This window comes from Amblyomma mixtum, chromosome 3 (genome assembly GCF_055824585.1).
Source record: "Amblyomma mixtum isolate Tamu chromosome 3, ASM5582458v1, whole genome shotgun sequence".
Lineage (NCBI taxonomy): Eukaryota > Metazoa > Arthropoda > Arachnida > Ixodida > Ixodidae > Amblyomma > Amblyomma mixtum.
Window position 1 is genome coordinate 420321040 of NC_143014.1, and position 25861 is coordinate 420346900.

The 25861-nt window shown below is 46.3% G+C and overlaps 1 long non-coding RNA gene and 1 pseudogene across 2 annotated transcripts in view; one reads left to right on the top strand and one right to left on the bottom strand.

Moving 5' to 3' along the window:
• The first annotated feature begins 915 nt into the window (after nucleotides 1-915).
• LOC149357877 (uncharacterized) lies at nucleotides 916-1678 on the top strand. Its single transcript, XR_016289929.1, has 2 exons — nucleotides 916-1159; nucleotides 1557-1678. It is a non-coding gene; the product is annotated as an uncharacterized LOC149357877 (long non-coding RNA).
• A 10296-nt stretch (nucleotides 1679-11974) lies between these two features.
• LOC149357878 (uncharacterized) overlaps nucleotides 11975-25861 on the bottom strand; it is a 35236-nt pseudogene continuing 21349 nt past the window's right edge. Inside the window, exons 6-10 of the transcript XR_016289374.1 lie at nucleotides 23198-23384; nucleotides 20219-20469; nucleotides 18662-18759; nucleotides 13294-13480; nucleotides 11975-12397 (exon numbers count right to left, since the gene is read on the bottom strand). The product of XR_016289374.1 is annotated as an uncharacterized LOC149357878 (transcript). The remainder of the gene's footprint in view (nucleotides 12398-13293; nucleotides 13481-18661; nucleotides 18760-20218; nucleotides 20470-23197; nucleotides 23385-25861) is intronic.

A 25861-nucleotide genomic window follows, 5' to 3' on the forward strand; every position in this document is an offset into this window, starting at 1 on the left:
TTTCTGACTCAACTGTACGCAGTTGGTTTGAAATGCCAGTCACTTTGGTCAGGATTCGCATTGTTATTTCATTACTATTCTTACATTCAATTTATACCTTGTGCTACAGCCTGCAAGCTATCTCAACCACACTGAAAAGTGAGGACACACTAAAAAACTTGTTTGTTATTTAGCAGCCAGGACTATATAGTAACCATTTTTTCTGATTAAGCATGTTTTATTCAACTTATCCAACTATTTAAAATACAAGAATTGGTTCAGTTCAATTTTTGGGAGTTATTTTTTTTTTCAAAAATGTCTTAAATCTGCTAATCGCTCTAGCAATGATAACTATTGGAATGTTGAGCTGAGGAAAGCTTAGGCATTTGTGTTGCTGAATGTGTGACCTCATATTTCTTGAGAATAAACTTCTTGAGTCCCGCTTTTTATCATCACGTCAACACTGTAATCATGTCCAGTGCAGGCCAAAAATTTCTCCAGTTAACCCTGTGCCAGCGGCGGCCCCCTTATCCCAGCAAACTTCCGAACCTCATCTGCCCACCTGCCCTGATCCTCTCTGCTGTGCTTGCATTCTCTCTGAATCCAGCCCGTTACCCTAATGATAATTGGTCATCTTGCCTTCATGCTACATGCGCTGCCCATATGCCTGTTCTATGCTGCGGACAGGCGGCGGCGGGGAAAGTGCGGTGCATTGTCAAAGCCGCCATCGCGTTGTAGTTCGTATCGTATTTTATCAATAATAGCGCAAACTGCGCATGGCGATTGCAGCTGTGAAAAAAGTAATATGCTACAATTTAAAAATAATTAACTTATTTTTCATGCCACACCAAGCCTGCTACTAAGTACAAAAAAGAGACGATACAAAATATGTGACAGTTTCGCACATCCGCACGAGGCTAGGTTTAGCCATGGCGGCAGTGGTAGAGCGCAGGGCGTGTGCGATTTCAATCGTGTTCCGTGGGAACATTGTGTTTGAAGAACCTCGACACAGAATTATAATTATTCCCTTATTATTGCTGGCGAGGTTGTTCAACCGTTCTTTCCTTGATGGAGCTGAAGGAAGACAGTTTGCTTGCTTTTACTACTCGGTGAAGTGGACCCGTCAGTACGAATTAGGACTACAAGTCGTTTTCACCGGCTGGGATCGTGACCTTTCTTGGTGCGTACTCAGTCTCAGTTTACTCATTGAAGTGTATTTTATGCTATTTTTGCGTTCGTAATGAAAAAATTATAACGCATTTATCGGCACGTTATATTTTTACGCTCACTCGTTTGGCTGTTTTGCCAAACTCGCTGTGTATTGAAACAAAGGCTGGTGATGTATGCAACTGGCCTCTACTACCGAAATGTGGGCATGCGTTCGGATGGTGTGCCGAAGTGCGTGTGCAAGCACACTCCGCTCAGCACGACTGCCTTTTAGTGCTGCAAGGGCAACCTTTCACGCTTCATAGACTTGCGTCGGTAAAAGTGGCGTAAATTACTGGGTTTGTTTGTTGTGGTTGCTGTGCCATTCTCTTGTCACCTGTAAAAGTGAACAATTATGCTTTCTTTTGCAGCAAGCCTGGCCTATTGGGCTCGGCAGAAGAGTATTGATGCCACCTCAGCTGTTAACCTGACGATTATGCTCAACGAGAAGATTCAGTGAAAGCGCCGAGCGCAATAAAATACTGACGCACTAGGAAGTCATCTGCAGTGTTTTGGGCTCCCATGATGGCCATGTACTCGCTTACTCAACTGTATTTGAGCTAGCTAGAGTGCTTGGACGTCCCGACGACTCCATAGGGAAGTCTGTGGCTGGGATGCAGTAGGTCTCCGTTCCTTCTGGAATTGTAACAGGTGTCAGCTGCATCTCGTATTGCAGCTGGTTCCAGTCTGGAAATGTCTCTTAAAACAGTAGGACTGGAACCAGTTAGAAATTTTCACCTGGATATTGATCTATATATAGTCATATTCTCTTTATATAGACGTCTAGGCTACGTAGACTGGGCGTACTTACATGTTCACAAATATCTGATAAATGTAGAGCGTGATGTCTGCAGTACGTACCTACGTGAACTGGACCCAAATTTTCATGTTGTAGGTACATAGATTTTTCGTAAACGGTACTAATATGGATGTCTAATGGAGGTGTCTAATGTCCAGCGTAAATATCTTGCTGATGTCTATGGTACGTTTTATGGTTTACTGGGTTGTAACATGATTGGAAGCCACCAAATGTGGGCCGGGCCTTTAGGTCTTTAAAACCGGGCCCCGGAGCTCCAAGCGGGGTTCTGCGCTAAGGGGAGATGCTACGCATCTTCGGCAACGCCGAGTAGGGGCCTCCCCTAGTATTAGCCAGTTCCGCCTGTTGGTTGTTTGTCTTTTTGCCGTTGTATCTAACTTGTATATTCTGTAAATATTTGCATATAAATCTTCAGTTATTGCCTTGAACGCCTCTTTGTTAGGAAATGCCGCAGAGAGCGAAAACGAGATTTCTGAAGGGATCACAAGACCGTCTCTGACGGGGCACCCCTGGTGCGAAGGAACGCTTCAGTCTTCGAGTTACCAACCGTCTCTGGCGGGGCACCTCTGGTGCAAGGAAGATAGGGAACCTGTGAAACTTTACTGCCTCTTTTCTCGTCCCTGTCTTTCGCACTGGTAGATTCACCATGACACTATACCGACTTGCCCAAGTTTCTATCCTTCTGCGACATCACAGCCAGCCTCGCTTTTTTCAGCTATTCACTTCGGGGATTAGCAAGCCTTCGTTTAGTATTTTAACTTTTTTTAATGCTCTGGTATGGCAAATAGATATGGTATGCTGTCTATAGCGGCATAATACTCAGCAATTGGTATATAATAAAGGTTATGACATCGTGCACTCTTACTACTTTTATTGTTCCTCTTTTAATGCTCTCACAGCCTTCATTTGTCACTGGAAATATGTAGCAAAAACAAAGATGACAACAAGAACGAACTAGGGCTTTCCGTGCAACACACATTTTATATCTTCAGTGAGTTATTAACCACAACTGCACAATAGATCATCAGTTTGGAAGAGTGGTATCTATAATAGCTATTTTATGAATGGGGAAAAAAGCATTTCCTTTTAAATTCTGTGCCTCCTCAGTAGCACAGAGAATATAAAATTAAGTTTAATTCCTTGTTTTATTCTAGGATACATCATATAGCGATAAGCATATAGAAACGGAATGTAAATGTAAATCGTGCTATGTTCATGTTTACTTGAAGAGGCTTGTGAGGAACGAACAAGGGAATTTTTCTTCCTTTCTGCATAATGGATATTTGAAATATTTATGCATAGTTAATTATGGTTAGATAATGTTGAGCATGAAATTCTATCTGGAAAGATGAAACACACTAGATTGTACATTTTGTGTGCAAGGATGCTGACACTTGCATGCAACTGAAAATATTCATCCTGCTTTCCTGGCTAGATTCCTTCCCTTTCTTGCCCAGATTTTTTGGACTCATACTTAGATACGTGAATATCTAAGAAAAAATTTGTAACAACATAATAATTACACCACGTTTTGTGATCAAATTCAAAGGGTGATGAACTATTGGTATTGTTAAATATGAGGAAGTAAAATGCAAAGTACCTTATAGATAAAGAATTAAATACAGCCATTGCAACAAAAAACTACTTTTTTAGAGGGCAATTTTTTACCTGCGTTCTTGAGCGGGATGGCATGATGAAGACATAGACAGTGTTCACACAAAAGTACATGTATTCATGATGAGACGAGAACTGACGCACAGCGCTTCAGACAATTGGTGCGCTCCTTGGGGATGAGTTTCCGCTGCAAGTTATGCAGTGATGGGAATGCTGCGCCAATTGCGCCAATCTGCGCCATTTCGATAAAGCTGCTACATGCTGCTCCAAAAAGGGGCCTTTTTGCAAAATTGCGCCAAAGCTGCGCCAAAACGAGCCGTCGCCAACGTCAGGTACTGCCCTGTGAGGGAACTATGCTTGCGACTGTTGTCCGCCATTGAAGTCTGAGAGTAGCCGGTAAAATCCAATACGATCCAGTTCTCAGTCTTCGTCTAGAGTGCTCCGCATGGTGCTCCGTCTACTTCGTCTCTGATGGGAGAGTGTGACTGAGTGAGGGTGTCGTGAACGCGTCACGCTTTCCACCGCGTCCGAGCGTTTCCGGTGGGCCGGCACCGGAGGCGAGTAGTTGGTGGAGTGGGCCGTGGCTAGGCCTTGGCGCGTCGGTGCGCGCTCTTGCACTTTCCCGCCGCTCGTTCGCCTCGACTGCGTGGTTTCAGCGGTTTCAGCGGCGTCGTGGCGGCGTCACGATGGCGCTCTCGAAACTGAAAGGTAAGCTTTTTCTCGTTTTTTGCGCCTTTTAGTTTATTCAAATGAGTCTTTCTGGACATAAGAGCTGATGAGTCAGTGTGGCGGGGTTCAAATTTAGAAACTGAACATGACTTAAAGTAGCAAATTGAGCGAATGGCGGTGGATGCACGTTGCAGAACCGCGGTAGTTTGAGCCTGCAAGAGAGGGTGCTGTTAATTCCCGGTTTGTTTACTTTTTATGAAAGAGTACTTGTAGTTTTGTGGCGTTCGTCTTACGCTAGTATCAGCTTCGAAAGCCCTGGAGCACGTGGCGTGCTGGGCAGCCGTGTAACGTCGCTCAGTAATTTCATATTGCCATCCGCAGTTCTACGAATTCCGTGGTTGAAATAAAGCTACAGTGAAGTCCGGGCTGCCCATAACAACCTTGCGGCACGAAATGCATAAAACTCGCCGGCGACCGGGCCATTCACGCGCTCCTTTATTCACTCGGCATGCGAGGTCGCTTGGTAGTTTCGGATTGTCCGGCTGCGGAGCCTACGGAATGCGTTTTCCTGACATCACTTGGCTGATTGAAAGACGTCCTTAAAGCGGTGCCTTTGCAGCTTGAGCTGAAAGTGTTATATGGATATGAGCACTGAACTCATGCTAAGGAGTTTTATGTAGCGGCTTCTGAAATAAAGTGTATACCGCGGACGTATATGACGCCGTACATTTCTCACGGAGTTGGTGGGCCTTCTGGCCTTCGTGCTCGTGTTGCTGCCGTAATTAAAAAAACTTCCGAGGCGAAAATGAAAGAAAGTTCCACGGAACGCGGTATTTTGCAGCCTTCCGGCTATACGATGAAGCAACAAGCGTCTTCTGGCGCGCCCGCTACGTTCGTACGATTTTGGCGCTGCGCTGACGGCCCTGCCTGTTGTCGAAGCTTGGCAGGCTTCGCGAATTTACGGCGGAAGCTTTCAAAAAGTAAGGGGAAACAAGGTCGTTTTTCAGGGCAGCAATTAACGGGCGGGTAAGGGATACGTGGGAGAAAGCCTCCACCCTTCCTCGGCGGTCGAGGACTGCATGATAGCGCGATCGCGCGCTCAAAGCAGGTGCGCTCTTTGTCGGCGAAAGTGGTACTGCTTTTATAATTACACGTGTCCGGTTTTTAGAATGGAGCTTGCTCTGCCAAACATCTAGACAGAAGCCTTCAATACTTTGCAATTAGTGAGCTGCAAATTTTTGGCACTTTGCTTATTCTGGATTTATAACAAACTGCTCTTTTGTTTTTACGTGTTCAAATTAACGTTTATCCAAATTAACGTTTATTCATCAAATTAGTGCAGGAAAGATTGCCGGTATGTGCAGCTCAGGTGCTCTGAAAGCCCTGAAAAAGCTACTTTTGCAGCTATTAGTGCAACAGCTACAACCTAAGGACGCTGCAGTGAAGGGCTCTGGAAATTTCGACCACCTAGGTATCTTTAACGTGCACTGACATCGCACGGCCCTCTGGAATTTTGCCTCCATTGAAATTTTGTTAAAGTTAATTTTTAATATTCAGTTCTGTATCGAGGAACGTGTTTCTATAACTTGTACTGCCACGTTTGAATGAAGTGTATAATTGTTAACCATGACTGTTGTGGGAAAAGAACCGTAGTGTTTCCTGGGTCTTTATTTTTTTTTTTAGAATATGTTTAAGCACTCTACAATTATTCTCTAATTTACAGGATCATATTGCTTGCATAACAGCTTTTTATTTCATCAAACTAACATTATTATTTATCGTTTGCAGGACGCAACAGCAAATTTAACTCTGGCATATTGAAAGATGTCGACTGCAATGGAGATTGCTTCGAGGTGTGGTGCAGACCAGGAAAAAGGGAAGAAAATGCTTATTGCATTATTTGTAACCAGACAATCAACTGCTCACAGCATGGTGTCACAGCAGTGAAACGGCATTCACAGAGTAAAAAGCACTTGGAGCTGACCAGCAAGCTTCGGGGCCCTGACGGGAGGCTGAAGAGGCCAGCTGCTGTTCAAGCATCGTTGGATTTTTCATCGACAGGCACGATGACCCATGCAGACCGTGTCACAGCTAGCGAAGCACTTTTTGTTTTGGCATTGACGATAAAAGGTCTCCCATACTCATGGGCGGATACGGCTACACCCCTTCATCGCTTGATGTTTCCCGACTCAAAGGTGGCTAAAGACTTCTCCTGTAGTAGGAAAAAAGTGTCTTACGTTGTGTCAGATGGGCTTGGGCCTTATTTCAAGGGACTTGTGCATGAGGAACTGAATCGTCCTGGTGTGTTTTACAGTATCAGTGTAGATGAAACACCACTGCCAGAACAGCGGTGCCAGCAGTTTGATGTTCTCGTGCGCTACTTTTCTGGTGCTGAAAAAGGAGTAGTGGTCGAGCACCTGCAGTCGTTTCGTTTGGGGAGGGCAACGGCTGATATCCTTTTGAAATGTGTAAATGAAGCCACTGAAAATATTCCTCGAGCAGGGTTTTTTTCATTTTTCAGTGATGGTCCAAATGTAATGAAGTGTTTAAAGAAAAAATTGACCCAGGAAAACGGCCCCTTAATGGAAATCGGAGAGTGCTCGCTGCACAAGGTGCACAACGCGTTTTCATGTGCTCTTGATTCATTTGGTAGTGAAGTTGAAACTGTAGTCAGTGACGTGTATTACTTTTTCAAGACATCTTCGGTGCAAAGTGCCCAGCTCCAAGAAAAACAAGAGGCTCTTGGATTGCCTGAAACTGTGTTTTTGCGTCATGTCAACTGTCGCTGGTTGTCTCTTGTACCAGCCGTGGAAAGACTAGTCGAGCAGTTTTCTGCCCTAAAGAGCATCCTAGACTCCCAGAAACCAGTGCGTGCTGCAGGTAGCATGAGGGCGAGACTAAACAGAAACCTGAATGACAAAAGTTTCTACGCAAAGGCTCTGTTTGTGAAGAATGCAGGTGACCTAGTTGTGGGATTTCTGACGCTGTTTCAAAAGAGTGAACCTTTGCTGCATGTTCTTTATGATGAAATGGTGATGATGTTGAAGAAAATTTTGGGCAGATTTCTGAGGCCTCAGGTGTTCATGTTGAAACAGGGACATGAGCTCGCTTCCATTGATGTCGAAAGTTCGCAGAATTGGAAGGAAAGCATAGTAGTTGGGGCAGATACTGAGGAAGCTATGAAATCTCGGTCTGCTTCAGAGAAAGCTGAATTTCGACTAGGAGCTAGGTCATTTTACATAGCGTGCTCAAAGTACCTTCTGACAAGGCTTCCTCTTCAGAATTTGACACTTCAGCACCTCAGGTGCTTGCACCCAAACACCCACTCCCAGGAGTCTTCAGCAGAATCGTTCAGATATCTTGCAAAATGTGCGGCTCAAGTGATACAACCTAGCCAAGTTTCATCTCTCCTTGATGAGGTGACACTCTTAAGCTCTGAAGCGCTGAATGTGGGCACTGATGGGCCACTTGACAAATACTGGCATAATATATTTATCATCAAGGGCGCTCAAGGTGAGAGAAAATATCCGCTTTTGACTAAGCTTGTCAAGGCCCTTCTTTCGCTTCCGCATGGGAACGCTGATGTTGAGCGAGGCTTCAGCCAGAATACAAGGGTTTTGAATGAGAGGTCGAACCTTTGTCTGGCAAGCGTGAATGGTATTCGCCAGATTATGTCATTTGCCAGAAGGTACAACAGTGACCCATGCCAGCTTTCAATTTGTCCAAATGTCATTAGGGCCGTTCGAGGCGCATCGAAACGGTATGCAGAGCGCATTGCCTGCGAACAAGAGAAGTCGAAAAGGCCACGTGCAGGTGCGGATCCAGTGCTAGCAAGTGCCAGCTTGTCTAAAGCACAAGCGAAACAGAAGGTAGATGAAGCGCAGCACATGTTCAGAAATGCTGAATTGCTGATTGAGCGGGGCATGAAGCTGAAGAACTTCAGTGACATTGCGAGTGGCCAGGCAATATTGAGCCAAGCTAGGGAAAAAATGAATGATAGTGTCTCTCATCTGGCTGCCTTTAATAAGGGCTCAAAGAAAGGAACATAGGCCTGTCCATCTGATATCAGTATTTTTAAAGCACATGCCTAATTCCCTTTCATTTCTCTTGATTCTTGTGCGAAGGGTTGTCATACATGCTTACTGCAATCCAAGATGGTCAGTTCCTTTTTTTCTCGAAAGCAGGTTTAGTTCAGTGGCTGCTCCTGTTTACACTCATAATTTATTTTAATATTTTGAGTACTTCGGTCTCAGTTCTTTGTTGCTGGTGAAGACAATGTTTCTTTGTCTTGCGGTACAATTACCATGGTAATGATTACCAGTGCTAGTCAATATACACTTTGTGTGTTTCTGTATTGCATTGCATTGATGTATGCTGTTACAAATAAACTATAAATTTGTCTTCTAAGCTTTTTTTTCGGAAATGCCGGCTCTTGCTACAAAACAAGTGACGCTTGCTACAAAGCGAATATTTTCGTGCTACAAGGCCTGCTACAAAATGGTTTTGGCCATTCCCATCACTGGTTATGTGACCAAGTTATGTTTTTCACCTAATAAGAGCCTGTATTTTAGAAAATTTGACCAGACAAAAAAGCGCATTTAGTTATTCTTGCACGAGATGCCACTCTGAGAATGGGTAATTCATGATATCTGTCTCACATGTACAATTATCTGTTGAATATAGAAGCATGGCTTGAGTGCTGAATGCCTCCGATGAATGAAAAAATTCCAAGGTGACTGCACGACGCGTGGAGCAGCCCAGTGTGGCACTTTCATGCTTCATGAAGTTGAGAATAAGGTAGTAATTACTTTCAGAACGGAAAACACAGCACCAACCTCAGGACCTGGAAGCTGACAGAACACAGTGGTCCTGATGACACACTGTGCAGAAGAAAGTCACTCAACATGGGTGTTAAACACGAGTCTATGCAGACGCCTTCTATCGTCACGTAGTACTCGTTGCAGAACTTAATGAGCAAGAAGTAAAGGTAGCAGCTGAACATGGCCACAGTCTTCAGTTCCCTATGTAAGCAATATGGAAGTGCACTTTAAATCTTTTATGCTTTTGCTGACATATACTTCATCGCTGCATGTGTCGAGCAAAAGTACATACACTTGATGCCAAGTGACAGTGCACTCACAGGACCCAGTAACAGCTCACTGAGGTATTTGATACATCTACAGGGCACGTCACGAGGAAATAATTCTTAGGCTTCAGAACACGAACCGCTCTTTGCAGAAACTATCTCATTGTTTGTTGCCTCATGGACCTCGTTGCAATGGTGACCCAAAAAGGCGAGCATTCCTTTATTACCTTGAATGTGAAAAAAACCCAGGAAATGGTTATTTTTGCTTCCCCATTAGTGCCAAATATTGGTGAGGGAGATTTGCGGGAGATATAGAATGATTTAACCAAGTGATAAAAATGAGACTGAAGCTGTGCGAAGCAGCACCGATAACAAACATTTCACAGCTGATGAAGGAGCAGAGAGACCCATGTCTTTGCGGCTTTTCACACCACACACATGAGGACAATTTGTCTTTCTGGGTCGTTTCAAAAAGGTTCACATGGCAACGACCTTCAGTTAAATTTCTGTTAAGAGCCCATTCTGACAACTTGAGAATCCGTTCCTCGCGAGGCACACTCCCGAGGTATTGGAGTATATTAGTGAGCTGTGACCTATATCTCTGACTACCTTTTCACTTGACGTCACAGATCAGTACATTTTATTGCACACTCTGAAATAATCAGAACTGTGAGTGAAAGCACAAGGTTTGCGGGAAGTGCCCTTCCAAATTTGTTGTGAACAAGTGTTGCGCATTTTAGATGTTACCATCGTTCCTTCCTCGCTAAGTTGTGGATTGAGAACTATGTATGTACATAAAAGCATCTGCATCTATTTGTATTGGCACGCATTCTGAGCTAATTTCTATTTGCACGAAATGACAGACAACTGTAAGGAGCTTCATGCACACAGTGTCGTAGGGTAAGCGCATTCTGTCTGCTTCTTTCTCGTCCTGCAGGTTTTACTGTTTCTTGTTACGAAAAATGAATTTTCGGCAATGAATCGTAGTGGTTCTCAGTAAAAGGCTTTTGCAAGCTTCTACGACAGCCGGTTGTTCAGTAGCAGGTGGTTGAAATGTAGTTGTGCAATTCATAATTTATACTGGGTGACTACGAAAGGAAGATTTTTTTTATGCTTTTGAGATGAATCGTATGCTTTTCAGATGAATCCGACAGCAACAGGCAGAGGTACAGTGTGTGCAGTTTGTCATGAAAATGAAATGTATGTATCTGTACTCACCAAAGCACCAAACTTTCATTCTAAGCTACATGCTTTTTATGTATGCAATACATACCATGCGTAAAGGAAGGTCTTGTACTTAGTACTTATTTCTTACTTATTTCTTCGGCACCTGTACTGCTGTGAACACTGTGGGCAGAAGCTATACGAAAAGATTTACGTGTGCATGTACTACAAGAGAATGTACTCTCGGGGACACCAGTTTGCAGGACGCTAGTTCTTGGAAAAACTTTTTCAGTAACTCTACCTCGCTACCCAGTCGCCTGTATAGAGGTATTAAAGGCCCAAAGGGCTAAATGCTCCTTCCTCTCGTAACAACGTCAGGGAGGTGAAGGAACAATAACCGTTTTTCCGAGAACTGGCGCCCCGCAAAGTTTTATCCCAATTGTACATAACAATGATGCAGATTATTTCCACTTTAGCTCGAATTACTTTCAAATGAACGCAGCTTTGATTAACGACAACGCAGCGAGCTATGAAAAGAAAAACATTAGGTGTAATGTTAAGAGACCCAAAGCAGGCAGAGCGGGTGAGGGAAGAACCGCGGGTTAATGACATGTTAGTCGAATTCAAGAAGAAATGGGCTTGCACAGGGGATGTTATGCGAAGGCAAGATGACCGCTGGTTCTTAAGGGTAACGGAGTAGATTCCATGTGAAGGCAAATCTAGCAAGGTGCGGCAGAGAGTTAGATGGGTGGATGCGATTAATTCTGCGAGGATACGGTAGCCGCAGCTGGCGGACACGGGTAATTGGAGACACATGGGAGATGTCTTTCCCTTCCAGTGGGAGTAGACAGGCGAATGATGATGATGATCTTTTTAAGGTCAATCCATGTGTCCTCTCCCCTCGAAAAGTTTCTTTAAATAGTGAGAGGGGACTAATGCATCATGTATTGCGAGAAATGCATGGCAACAATTATTGCATGGCGACAATTATTCGTCTGTTAGCTGGCCTAATATTTTTAGTCATTCTAGGTAAAGCATGCCGTTAGGGTTTTTTCTTTCACAACATTTACTTGCTGTACTTTGTAAGCGGGTCACTAATCCGGTATTTATACACTCAGATATGGTTTGTTTGCGCTTGTGGAAATAGCTTGCCCGCATCAGCAGGCAAAGCATGTACACATGATTAACGGAATGATATATAACCTTATATATGCCGCCGCGGTGGCTCTGTGCTTATGGTGCTCGGCTGCTGGCCCGAAAGACGCGGGTTCGATCCCGGCCGCGGCGGTTGAATTTCTTTGGAGGAATAATTCGAGGCCCGTGTACTATGCGATGTCAGTGCACGTTAAAGAACCCCAGGTGGTTGAAATTTCCGGAGCCCTTCATTACGGCGTCTCTCATAACCTCAGTCGCTTTGGGACGTTAAACCCCATAAACCAAACCATAACCTTATATGCTGGTCCCTCCTGTATGAGAGGGAACTAAGTATTGCTACAAATTATGTGGGTAAAGCACCTTTTTTCCTGTCTTACAATTTTCCTCTGAGCCCATAGCATCGAGGAGCCGGTTTTGAAATTAAGAGATATAACTCAAAATATTTCATTTTGGGCTAAGTTCTTCTTCCCTTTCGAATAGAGGAATCTGTAGGAGCCTTCATAACTAATGAAAAAAAGCCAAGACACATAACAGATGTATAATTTGCATTGAGAATACGCGATAAAAGTACATAAAGACATTAAAGTTTCATAGTAATAGAATTTTCCTCGGGGAAGAAATTCATAGCCTCCCCAAGGAAGAAAAGGCATCTTCGGGCCAGGTCCTCAGCAAGAACGATGATGGCCAGTGGTTCCACATTTTGCGGGCTGTGTAGAAGTCAATAGAAAAAAAAGAAAAAAAAAGTAAATGAGAAAGTAAAGTGGTTTTCATGCATTGTAATCGGTGTTTACCATCCTAACAAAACTATGGATGTCACTGCAATCATACCAGGAAACCGGTGAACACTGTTAAAAGCAATGCAACTGCCGCTGAACCAGAGAGATGCCTTTACAAAGCTATCGCTATTGAGCGAGTGCGCGTGACAGCTGGTGAAACACTCGCGTCGGAGGCTCTGTTTAGCCCTGCTGTTCTGATTAAAATCATAGGTTTGATTTCCGGGCCGAGATCACTAACTTTTAAGGGATGGAGTATGTAGCAAAGCTGTAAGGAAGAGATTTCGCTGCACGGCAAATAATTAGAGAAAGTAGTTCAAATGTTTGAATATAGCCTTCGTGCTCCAGCTTTGGGAAAATAACACAATTTTCGACTGCGCTGAGCAGATAATGCTCCTATAAAAAATGAAACCGGAAACGCTTCTAACAATAGGAAATATATAAACAAAAAAATTCAAGCCTGCCCACTAGAGATCTGCGCATATACTGCTTGTTAATGTGAATTATTACAAGAAAAAAGAAGACTGCTCATCAACTCCGTTCAAAATTGTTTTTCTCTAATATTGTTGGATATATAAAGGTTTAAAAAATCACCGCGCATACAGCTGTCTGGCTGTGCATTGAGGAATGCGGACCAGAAGACAGCACGCACGACAACACCAAACTCAAGGAACCGGAGGAACTAGAATAATTCAGCTAGCACTGTAATAAATAAGAAGATGGTGTCACGAGCGAAGTGAATACAAGTAATGTCATTTTCACTAATTGTCGATCTCATTCAGCAGGTGGCATGCACTCACTTTCGACGAAGCCGTACATTGCGTACATACCAAGAAGGTAGTTCCTCTGCGCTGGGTATCTGGCAAGCATGGGACCCAGCGCACTGCTGTTCCCCTCGCCGATCCAGCGACTGTCCATTGTGTAGAACGCGTGCGAAACGGGGTGCGTCCACCGGGCAGTGATCGTCATCCACATGCCCATGGCCATCGCGAAGTCGCAGTTCCCGCTCAGCTTCTCCTGCGTGAGGCGAGAGCAGCGCACAGGCAGGTCAAGGCAGAAAAAAGTGGCCCATGCAGGCCATTGCTCGTCGTCATTTGAGAGTTAGGTTACGTTCAATAAATACCGAAAAAAATTGTCTATGATTATTACTTATCATTAATGCGTTAAACCAGCGCAGCAGTTTCATGTGTTCTTATATTGGCGGTCGTTGCACCGCACGAACGCCTCACCCTCAAAGACCTCCGGTCGTTCTTTATCAATGAGGTCAACTTTGGCGGAAACAGTCAACCAGTCATATGCGCCGAGCTGTAGCGTGATCTGTGAGCGGGGACAGTGCTAAGACGTACGCGGCGGATCCCACGAATTTATCTTCGCCTATTCTGAGCTCCTTCACTTCCCCCCTCTTCGGAGCTCTTTAGATCCCACGAATTTATCTTCACCTATTCTGAGCTCCTTCACTTCGCCCTTTATCGGAGCTCTTTAAATCCCTTCACGTCCTCCTGCTTTGACCTCTCCAAACCTTGGAATTAAAGCTGCCGACAACGCTGCAATATCAAGCCTGCGGGCACTAAACAGCTGCGCTTTGAAAAGACTTCGATTTTAAGGAATTATTGATGTGGGGATAGATTATATTGACACGAGGGAGTTAACGCGAGATCGGCGAGGAGGAGCAGCTGTGAGCTGTGTTTCGGAGAACGTCGCGTTTCAGGGGACACTGAACCAGTTTAGGGATGTCCCAGTCCCGGACCCCACTTCAGACGCAAGCAAGCTACACTTCGTCTGAAGTGGAGAGTTATATCCCCACGACACCTGGTACCAAACGGTTTTCGTATCGGTACATGATTTCCCGCGGCCTGTTTCTCGGCTTTTCTGGGGTGAACATCTTGGGAAAATGGCCTCAACCACTTTTCCGTGGACGGGGCAGTGATTAGTTCAGCCGTAAAGCAACCTAAATCTACCTCACGTTTCTCTTGAATCTTCCCTTCTAAACGTCCATGAACTGTTCAACAGTGAGAGTTCGCCCTATACATCTGGCGATACTCTCTGGTTCTATCGTATGAAATTCAACACTAGGTTACCGTGTAAAATCGGTAAGACAAACAACCTTTCCAAGCTGAGGTGTTTGAAAGTGGGTTTGCCCCGTAAATGGCGCAGCGTGATTTGCGGAGCCTCCTCTCTAAGTGCACTGTCCTGACAACACCGGGCGCCGGGCAGGGAGACGCATGTCCCAATTTTTACCCATGGTTGTCCCACGGTTTGTTCCATCTGGTGCAAGCGATTAAAACCAAAACGCACCACTCATAACTTTTGCACGACTGACTTGCTTCGAGCCGAGGAAGGAGACATCACTAGAGGTTTCCAGCAGCATGAGTTCGAGGGACTGGCTGATCTTCAAGGGATTCAAGAGCAAGCAGCGTCTGCGAAAGCGACCTGAGGTCGGTGGGTAGGTGCCCTACCGTCACGTGTACATCCTTTAGAGGTTCCTCCTGTTCCCCGTCAGGCATGAACCTGGCACGCCTGCTGTAACACGGGATGAAAATTCGAGGAACCCTCGTCATCGCCCGTCCGGCCACCTTTAGCGGAGCCCCTCGAAGCAACAATAGTTCCCAACGGACTGGGACTAGAGCTTCCGTGAATGAACTTGAGACCGCAAAGCTATGACGGTTCGACCAACTTGGACTAGTGTTACCACTAGTTTATTAGTATTGGTTCATCCTAGACCAATACAGTAACCTGACCGCGCTTGAGCATAACCTGAGTGGAAGCACTCTGAAGGCCTACAGACACGTCGCAAAGAGCTTGTGAGCAGATTTCGCATCGCTAATGAAGACACTGTCTTCGCCGCGCTTCGGCTACGCGCACTTGCATCACTTGTATTAAACAATACTACGAAAACGTCACCGGGGTTCTTCGGACAGCCTTGCTGCCGTGCTGTGCACATTTAAAATCTCATCAGGAAAGCCTTTCCATGTGCCCAGAGCTGGGCGTGTTAAGTAGTGGTCTCTTTTTACAGATGTAATCAAATCTCAGGGCATAAAACGCACGTTTCGCCTGCCTCTACCCGGTACTCTTTAAGCTGCCTTAATCATCTTACCAGAGATGCCATGCCGCAATTCGTGTAGCTAGTTCCCCAGTTTCACCGTCCGGCTCTGCTCAAACGAGCTGTGGGCCTCAAGGATCCCGCGTGGGGGAGGGGCAGGACACTTCTCATGGTACTGCATCGGCCATCGTCAGTAAATTTTCTGGCTACCCAACAGGTAGAAGGTAGGCCATAAGGCGGAAAATTTCCTCGATTTCGCTGCTGTGAATCAGCAGCTTGTCCAACTCTTTCTGTGGGTTACGTTCATGGGTTACGTTCTTCAGACGAACGTATGAGTCCAGCTGGTGCCGTGAAGCGTACCCACGACAACAGCCAACTAGATCCCATGCTTTATAACGCTGTCGGCTCTCTTGAATTTGATGCTCACGGTAAAACACCTGCATAGATCTACATTTGCGTTGCCAGCGCCCCTGTACGCAACATTTTTCTCAAGTGGATTTGGTGCTTGGCCACACAGCCTGAAGCATAATTTCGTGCGCATTCCGCTGCATTGCTGACGTTACCGTGCAGCAAGCGGTTTACTATTGCCAGTCATATGACGGACACATGTGACGCGGAAACTTTCGCAACTAGGAAATACTTTCGCAGAGACAGTTTTTTTACAGTCAGCGAGGTGAGTACTTGAGCTCTGTTATACTGCGTCCTGCGTTGGTGAACAATGAGGATGATAAAGGTGGGTTGTGAACAAAGCCTAACGAAAGTTTGCCTACCTTGTTGGGGGACTTGTTTTGAAGCTTGATTTAATTTGGATGCAAAACTTTTGGATTAAACAGCGCACGAGTAACCCCTATCTTCTGCTATTTTTGCGCCACTAAGAACGCCGCAGACCATGCATGATTGCTTGTTTGAACCTTTAGAGGGCAGAGGATGCCGAGACATTCTTCTCCACAGACGCCACCATGTTCCGATTGGGGGCTTTGTTAGTCAACACTGGTTCGGGCAGGGCGAAGCAGCCTATGGGATATGGAAATCACTAATTCAACTGGACCGAACCTTAGTGTCATTCGTCTGAGCCGCAGGTTTTGCCACAGTGTGGGCAGCCACGAAATTTTGCTGCTAAGTTCATGGCGCCTACTTCGCCGTACTCTCTGACTGCTCTACCAGGCAGTGGCTGCTCGCGGAGCTTAGCCTCACAGCAAAACGCGTGCTGAGCTGTCGCTCGAAAACGCATGTTGTACATGAAATTTTCTTCTCATGTGGAAAATATTACGTAGAACAAACCAGAAGGTGTATCAATGGCACATTTCTCAAGCACCGCAATTCACTTAGATCGACAACAGTTTGCAACCTTGGTGGTCACTGCGCCTACTGTGAAAATTGTTTTCGATTGCTTAACCTAAACGCATCTGAAAGAAAGATCTCGGCCAGCACATACGCGAAATCTGGGAAACCTTCATCATTGACCAGAAAAACCAAACCTGTGTCAACACACCATCCTTATTTTTCCCAAAGGAAATCACATTGTTTAATTACGAGTTGCTTGGTACGTGCTAAGCTCTACTGTAGCTTTTTTGTAATTAGTGTTTACAATACTTTTTGTTGTTCCTTTTGGTTCTGTTTTTGTTTTATGATTTTTCATCTTACACCCCCTCCCCCCCTCCCCACGTTGTTAGCAGCTGAGCGTGGCACGTGCCTTTCCTTTGGCCTTCGTATCAAGAGTTGTGCCTATTACAACGACCTTTCTATATTTGTTTTCAGGCCTTCAAATACCATATTTTCACGCCTTCTGAAGTAGAAACGTCAGTCGATAGTCGGCGCTCGTCCTGTTTGTCTCTTCGTTGCCCCTTCTTTTGCGCTGTTGTTTTTAAGATTTGTTTTTTTTCCTCACACCGCTGGGTTGCGCTTCTTTGGTGCTGATTTAGAGACAAGACGCCCATTAAATTTTTTCTACACATACTCTTCTGAAATAGCCGCATAGATAGGTAATCAGCCTAACAACGTCAGCAAAGATCGGCGTATCCACGTCGTCTGCAGGACAAAGACGCCTTCCATCGACCTCCAATTAACCATGACCCCTCTCAGCAGCGGCCACCTTATCCACGTCGCGTACCTAATTTCATCCTCCTCGCTGACCTTCTCCACCCCCTCCTACGCTCGCCTTCGCTTGGCATCTATCTACCTTGCCTTCTACCTTGCCTTAAGTGCGCTCAGTGTTTGGTGCAACATGCCGGAAGTCGCCGATCAAGTTTAGATCCTGCTTCGGTCGGTCTGCCAACGCCTTTCCGCATGCGCTAAACATCGGCTGTCAAAATGCTGGCCTGAAGTAAAGCACCACCACAAAGTGGCATTCATGACATAGTATGCTAGAACACTGCCACAGTTGCGATGTAACGGGCGGGTCTGCATTACATGGGTTTCTATTGAGAAAACCTGGTAATGTAACGACCCGGAATATAGCATCCGGGAATGTAACAAGCAAGTATTTAATGTAATAGGATTCTTCACCTTTCCTCCCAAGCAGAGCCATGCATTCCACTTTTTGTTCACCTATCTTCCAGACAAACCTTTCATAACAGTTCAATGCTTTCTTTTTTCTCATTTTATTACGTCCATACTTCAATTCCAGGACCACAGTCTATCATTTCTTATTCCCCATTTGTTTCACCATTTTCTGCACAGTACTTTCACCTACACCCTTCCACAGTTGGCATCCCCTACACAGAGAGCATGTTGACAAGTTCGACATGCTGGTTAAAGCCTTTGCTTTTTCAACAAAAAAAGCTCTCTCTCCCTCTGTCTATAATGAAAGAAAACAACAGTGTGCAAATAACAGACAGAACTCAAAAGAATACAAAGCCCAGTTGGCTTGGCGTCAGAAATCTGTACGAAACACGATGTCAGAGCAGAACCTTCAGTGTAACTGTGGCTGAAGGCAATTAAGGACGCACAAAGCAGCATTCTGCCAACAGGACAAAGATACGCCCACAACACTGCACTCATCCAAATACAAAATGCACAAACCTCTAGAAGGGTGCTCAATAAGATCCCTGGGGCCACATACTGAAATTACAGTCCAGTGCTGAGCAAAATTCAACTGCTAAAGCACTACAGCTGGCAGCCAGCCAGCACCCGAGCAGCAACACCAATGGCACACCCACCTGGCCATACTGGAGCTTGTCCGTCGTGTCAACTACACCAAGCATGTTGCGGGCACAGTCCACAGGCAACGCGATGCGTGTCTTGTACCGGAGGCCAGCTGAAATGTTCACAAGACGGAAACGGCAGGACTCACCTCAAGAAATTTGTGGCCATGACACTTTCACTGTTGTCACATCAGCTATACTTACCCAATGGGCACTATTACTCCCATGGATGTCCTGTGGACGTCTTGGACGTCCAAGGGAATTTGTTTACCATTGGGTACATTTACTCGCTTAATAGTGTTAATTGGTTTGGGAGCAAAGAGGGTTCAGCTTAAGTTAAGGACAACGCAGCGAGCTATGGAAAGAAAAATGATAGGTGTAACGTTAAGAGACCGGAAGCGGGCGGAATGGGTGAGAGAACAAACACGGGTTAATGACATCCTAGTTGAAATCAAGAGGAAGAAATGGGCTTGAGCAGGGCATGTAATGCAAAGGCAAGATCCTTAAGGGTAACGGTCCTTAAGGGTAAGCTGGTCCTTAAGGGTAACGGAGTGGATTCCAAGAGAAGGCAAGCGTAGCAGGGGGCGGTAGAAAGTTAGGTGGACGGATGAGATTGAGAAGATTGCTGGGATACGGTGGCCACAACTGGCAAAGAACAGGGTTAATTAGAGAGACATGGGAGAGGCCTTTGCCATGCAGTGAGCGTAGTCAAGCTGATCATGACTCGCACAATAGATGGAATTCCGTAATGAAAACACTCGGTTATCTGTAACTTCAAGCTCTGAGCCAAGGGAAAGGTGGCATGAACAGTTGGCGACAAAGGTCTCTGAACTGCATGCACCATAAACAAAGCCGATAGCCCTATTATCAGCCATTGGCTGGAGACCACACTTGAACAGGCAAAAGTCAAAACCCTTTTCTTTAATACGTGGTAGCGAAATCATGCGATTGTAGACAAACACGGCTCTATGTGCCTAAATTGCATTCTAGGCATCCTAGAGACTTTGGTCCCCAATAAAACAAATGAGCTGCGGCACAGCTGAGTGGCATTGGGAGGCCACCAAAATGCCAGACCAGACGTAGCTTACCCACCCAAGTTACTATGTGTGGTCGCAGCTCCCACACCATCGTTACAGTCTATGGAGATTGCGCAGAACACTTCAATTTTGCCCACTCAATACAACGAACTTCCCACAGGGAATTTTACAAATTTGCACGATACCGAAATTCATATCAGCCATGTGTCACTGAGATTCTACTCTAACCAGTAAACTCAGTGGCGTGATCTTTTCTTCTGTTTAGAGAGAAAGCGCGGCTTCGCCAGCAAAGCTGAAAAACCTGGAGTATGTGTGAAGCCTCAACCTTTGACCTTTGATGGAGTACTGCAGGCACAGGTCTTGTGCAGCTGCTCCATCAACAAAAACAGCTCAAAGACCCTTGTCCTCCCTTATGTGCACACGGTGTCCCGCCTTCAAAAAGCGTGGCTCTTGCACTATGAACCAGCGGCAACTACGCGACACACTAGCATTGTTACTCCAATGTCACACAAGCACTAGAAACCATTCGACTTACCAACTGCATTTCGGTAGACAGCGAGAAGCAGTGAGCGGAAGGGATCCAGGGTCAATTGGAACCCAGCATTGGACAAGTCCTGGTATGGCAGCAGCAACTTAGACCACACCGACAGCACTTCAATGGCACTGGACTCCTGGACAAGCGCATCAGTGAACTCAAGGATCATGTCCTGTTGCAGCCGCAGGAACGTATCCGTCGTCATGCCCAGCTGCTCGAGGATGATGGTGGTCGGTTCAAGGTCACTGACCCTGGAAACGAAAGGAAATAGGAGACCTGCCACTCAGATTGCCAAAATCAGGCTATCCACAAAGACATGAACCACCAAGGTCACCCGAGCAGCAGCGTTCGGGAGCAGTCAAGATATACAGTACCCAGTGGACAAGAAGCGCAGGGCACTGGAGAACAAGGCAGATCACGGCTAGTACAAAGACGTGGCCCAATGACCATCAAATCGTTCACTGCAGAGACTGCGCCACGTTTAGCTGTGATATGCACACCACACTGGTGAGGGATTTTTGGAACGCGGCGTGTTGGCAGTGGTGCATCGGACAGCGGAGCACCGTACGTGCCAGCCCCGCGTTGCGAGTGGTGTGCGTGAGGCAGGCACGAGGAGCGTAGAGCTACGTGTAAGCAAACCGAGGTGTTGAGGAAGACATAGCAGCACAAGTCTGGTCATTCAAGCGTGGAAGTGGCAGCTGTCGGACGTTGGATCCGAGCTGCCGGTGGCTTCCCTTGAATCATCGACTCAAGACCATCGAGTCCCCATTCAAGCGTGGAAGTGGCAGCTGTCGGACGTTGGATTCGAGCTGCCAGTGACTTCCCTTGGATCATCGACGCAAGATCATTAAGCCTCATTCAAGCGTGGAGGTGGCAGCCGTCAGACTTCGGGTCTGTGCTGCTGTGGACCTCCCTTGAATCAACGACGCAGGCCTACTGCGATCGCCACTTTGCTGCCACGGCTTCCTGGGATAGGCTGCACAAGCCTACGGTGTTTGCGGAACGCTGTCGACAGGACCTGGCTACAGTTTTCCTGCTGCAGCTGCCCAGTTCTTGGGGGCGACTGACAAGAGTTCGTCAGCGTCTCCCGTGTCATCTCCGTTCCTCATCTCCTGGCTCTCTACCACTGCCTCTCTGGACGCAACGCCAGCGACGCATCGCAACTCGCCAATTCGCGTCTGTGCTACCTGCAAGGCCTTCCCGCTCCACCTGGGACGCTTTGTATCCGGTGAACTCTCTCCTTTTTGTCTCTAGTGTTGTACGCGTTTCTAGTGTGTGTTTTCCTTGGTGTTTTCGTTTCTTTTATTGGCTCCTTTCCTTTAAAATATACAGTGGAACCTCGATTATACGTCCCCCGGTCATGCGACGACCCGCATTTTACGTCGAATTTGTGCGGTCCCGGCAAAACCCCCCATAGAGACAATGCATTAAAAACCTCGGTTATACGACGCAAATTTTAGAAGGACCCCGCTTCGTACGACGGCTGGCTCGTACCGTCCGTCAAAAAAGGCCGTCAGCAAACGCAGGCCGGGATGTACCGTATTTTCGCGATTCTAAGCACCCCCCCCCCCCCCTATTTTCGGAAAAAATTTCTGAAAAAAAAAAACTGCATGCGAATCTAAGCACCCCCGTTTTTGCGCGGCAGAGAGCGTTGCCGAGGCCGCCAAGTGCACTTGCTCTCTTTTTCGTCGAGCCTGTGCAGTCGGAGTCCCAAGGAGGCGCGGCCTGCGTGTTGTCGTTGCCACTGAGAGAAGGATGAAAAGGAAAGCGCACGGGCCCGCCTACTGGCGTGAGCCAAGCCACCACCGCTGCCGAGGAGAGTTAAAAGATCAGAGGAAAGATAAAGAGAAAAGATAAGACGCGCGTCCCAGCAACAGATGCGTCTGCAGGAGCCGACGCTGATGAAAAAACAGATAAGCGGGCGAGGCCCCGCTCGCCCAAGCGAGGACAGCGGCGTCCACGGCGCTTTTTGTAATGGAAGTAATGGATGCTTGTGCCCCACGATAAAACTTCCGAAGTGGACAACGATGCAGAGGTTTGCGCTCCCATTGCTCCCATTCCTAGTTACGCGGACAGACGTGTTGCAGAGCGTCGACAACATCCGGCGCTTTGCTTGCGCGCGCGACGATGTTGGCGACTTACTGCCAGACGTGGCAGCCCTTGAAAGAAAGTTGATGCGCCGAGGTTGGGCAAAGGTGCAAAAAAAAAAAAATTACCGGTTTTTTTAAACGGTAATAAAGATTTTTTTGCAAATCTGTTTCAAACAAATGCTGGGCTTTGTCTTTTTTAATCTGATTGGCGTACTTGCCGCGGGCTTGAAGCCGGTCAACAGTTTTCGGCGCAAGGCCGAGCGCCACTGGCCGCATTCTTTGATTTTCGATTATACGACACCCGGATTATACGACGGTTTCGCGCGGTCCCCTGAACGTCGTATAATCGAGGTTCCACTGTAAACACGGCTTCGTTTTGTTTTGTTTGATTTCTCTGTTCTTTTCTTCGAACCTGCAGGAGAAAGCATTCCCCTCCAGCAGTCGGGGACCCGTCACCCCAATTCGTGACATTAGCACAAGTTATCTCAACATCCAAGCACTGCAATAATTGTTTGATACCTAAAATGAAGTCAGTACCCCCCTTGCTGTAATATCCTGCAGCGCGATGCAGGTAACTAATAAATAAATAAATAAATGCATCAGGCTTGTGAAGGTTTAGAGCTTGATATGCCAAGTACCCTCCCCCCTTTTCCAACAAAATTGCCTTGGGGCTATGTGCCTGACTTCGGTGGATGTCAATGAATTATTACACCGTCATGTCTTATCTCTACTAGAGATGCACATAGACAGATGCCTTTTGATATGCACAGTAAAACTCATTGCAGCTCACCCCTTACGTAAAATGCCAAGAAGGGGCCTTTAAGGAAATAAAAATGAAATGAAATGAAAGCGTGCTCGCAAAAAGACAGTCAAAGAAGCCGATACTCACGCGGTGCCGAGATCTTGATCACCTCAAGGTACTCTGAGCTGGTGCATGGGAACTTGCGCATGCTTGGACGCAGGCACAGCAGTTTGGAATCCGACAGCGTGGGATTAACACAGAGCATGCCCTTGGCGCCCGCATACCGGATCTGGATTGCTGAAGGGTGGTCCTTCAGCTTCAGGACCTTGTACACCTGCACGACATATTCGGGTCAGAGACTCACAATACCAGTTGCCAGTGGCAAAGTAGCGGATGAGATGATTCCCATGGACGTCGTCGCAGCCACACAACTCGGCCATGGCTCTGTCCGTCCGTCCGCTACATGAAACGTTTGTGATTTGTGGTGTTTACACCAGATGGCGCCACACAACCAAGCGTGCTAATCACTATGCTATGCCAACTCCCTGCCAACGGATATGCAGTTCTCCTTGTCTAGTGTAAGGGCGCTGGACAGTGTTGCGGGAATTTAGCCTCATCACACTTTAGATCACCATAGTGCCCCCTCAAAATTTTTGCCCTTTGAAGCTGGACTTGATGAAAGCTCTCCCTCTGGTTGTCTGAGCTGAGATCACTCGGCACACTGCTTTCACAGACTAAAATGTCAGAAGACTGTGCTGATGCAGAACTGGAAAAGGAAAGATGAAACAACAATTCTGCCTTTATACTAGTTCGTTTTTGCCAAGGAATCAAGTCACCCGAAATTGATCGAAGTTCTTAATGTACACTCAATGTGACAAGTTTGTGAAGTGCAACTTTGACAAAAAAAAAACATTTTGAATCTAGGGCGCACTGCTTGAGAATTTAATGGTTCACTGCTCAATTAACACACGTAAAATTATACTGTATACCATATTTACTCGGCTCTAACACGAATTTTTTTCCCCAAAAAACTCTTATAACAATGACATGCAGGTTAGAATTAGAATTGAGTACGAAAATGAAACTATGCAAGAAACAACCCCCCCCCCATTTTTTTCTTTCTTTCTTTATTCAATACTGCAAACCTTGCACAGGTCCAAGCAGGGTGAGGAAAAAGATAAACAAAGCAATACAAATGAAGGCAACGAAGCTATTGTAATTGACATCACAAAAATTGTGGCTTGGTGTTGCTGGTGCACTGATACAGTCAAGGCTCGTTAACTCGACCCCCGTCAATTAGGAAATACAGATAATTCGAACAGCTTGCACAGTCCCGTCCGGTGCCCATGGAAGTCAATGGCATCAGACGCTCACTAATTCAGACGCCATGTATCTCACATCAGTTCCTTCGAACCGCTTCACTAAAGGAGGTGCATCCAGGTACGGCTGGCACGGAAGTTTTCATCAAAATAGCCCTTCTCAAACTGAATTGCATGCTGTAGAGTTGCCCACGCACCTTTGATATTTGTCCAACGGAAGGCAGGATGAAAAATGGACGGCCCCTGCCTCTGAGACCAGTCTAACGCTTAGTTTCATTTGTGTTTTCCTGAGCTCAGTGCCAGAACTCAGCAATGGCGGCCGTCGACCGTACATCAGCCAGCCAACCGAACACAGGGGTGCACTGTTTAGGGCATTGATTGGCACCTCTGGGCGTTTCGCCCACTTCCACCCACGTGATTCTTCACGTGCGCCAAAACTGTGCGCTCGTCAAGCACCGTTTGTTCTTTGTGCAAGAAGCATAAAAATCTGGGCGTATTACGACTGAAGACAATCTACCATTCTTTGACCGTGAAAACTGTGTGTGTGTTACAATCAAGGTATTTTCTGCCTTTTCTCTTTTTCTGCCTCAATTAGATCTGCGTTCCATGACTTATGTCTTGCATGTTTTCCTCACTGTGTTGTAGTATTTTGGCCCGCATACATGCAGCTGTGAAAACGATTTAGGTTGTTGTCTTTCCTTCATGATCTTTTTTTTAGTGCTCTAGGACTAGAGCCCCCCCATGTTGATTTCACCATTGTGAGTCTATTCGGTACCACCGTGCTCCCCATAGCAGGTGGCAGTTCAATTCATGACTTGTGTCGAGAGGTTGCTCGGGAAGAGCAACCTGGGTCACACAAGCCCCACCAGTGGCAGCACCTGCCACCAGGGGGCAGTGGCGCACCGCTTAATCGCTGCACCACTGTGGCAGGAGTTGTGTGAGGACTCCCAGGGATATATGAATGTGAAGCAGAGAATGACTAATTCGGCATATATATGGGCAACAAACCATTAACACATCAAGCCTACTTGATCTTGAAAACAGCCTCAAACCGAAACCAAACTGCTAGCACACCTAATCCGTATTCGACCCAACTAAGCTAAATTGTCTGCCACTTTTTTTTTCACACTTCCTTCCAGACGTAATACATACACATCAAACTTCATACGGCTTTTAAATCTGCAATTGCAGCCTACAACAGACCATAAAGCTCTCCGCAGTTGTATGACCAATATCTATGCAGCATCATTGTTGTACTTTTGAGGGTTGTGTATAGGCGTGTCTCTCATCTCTTCTTGCTCAGCTCTTCAGGCGCTCGTGAGTCTGAAATGAGCAGTGTCTGCCAGCTACAAGGACACCTCGCCACATTGGTAAGGGTTAACGAATTGCAGCCAGAAGAACCGCTGCGTAGCGTCCACCGGCAATCAGACACCCGCCAAGCAACAAAACCTTGAAAACACCACCCTTCCACCATGCCCTACAGGTAATGGTG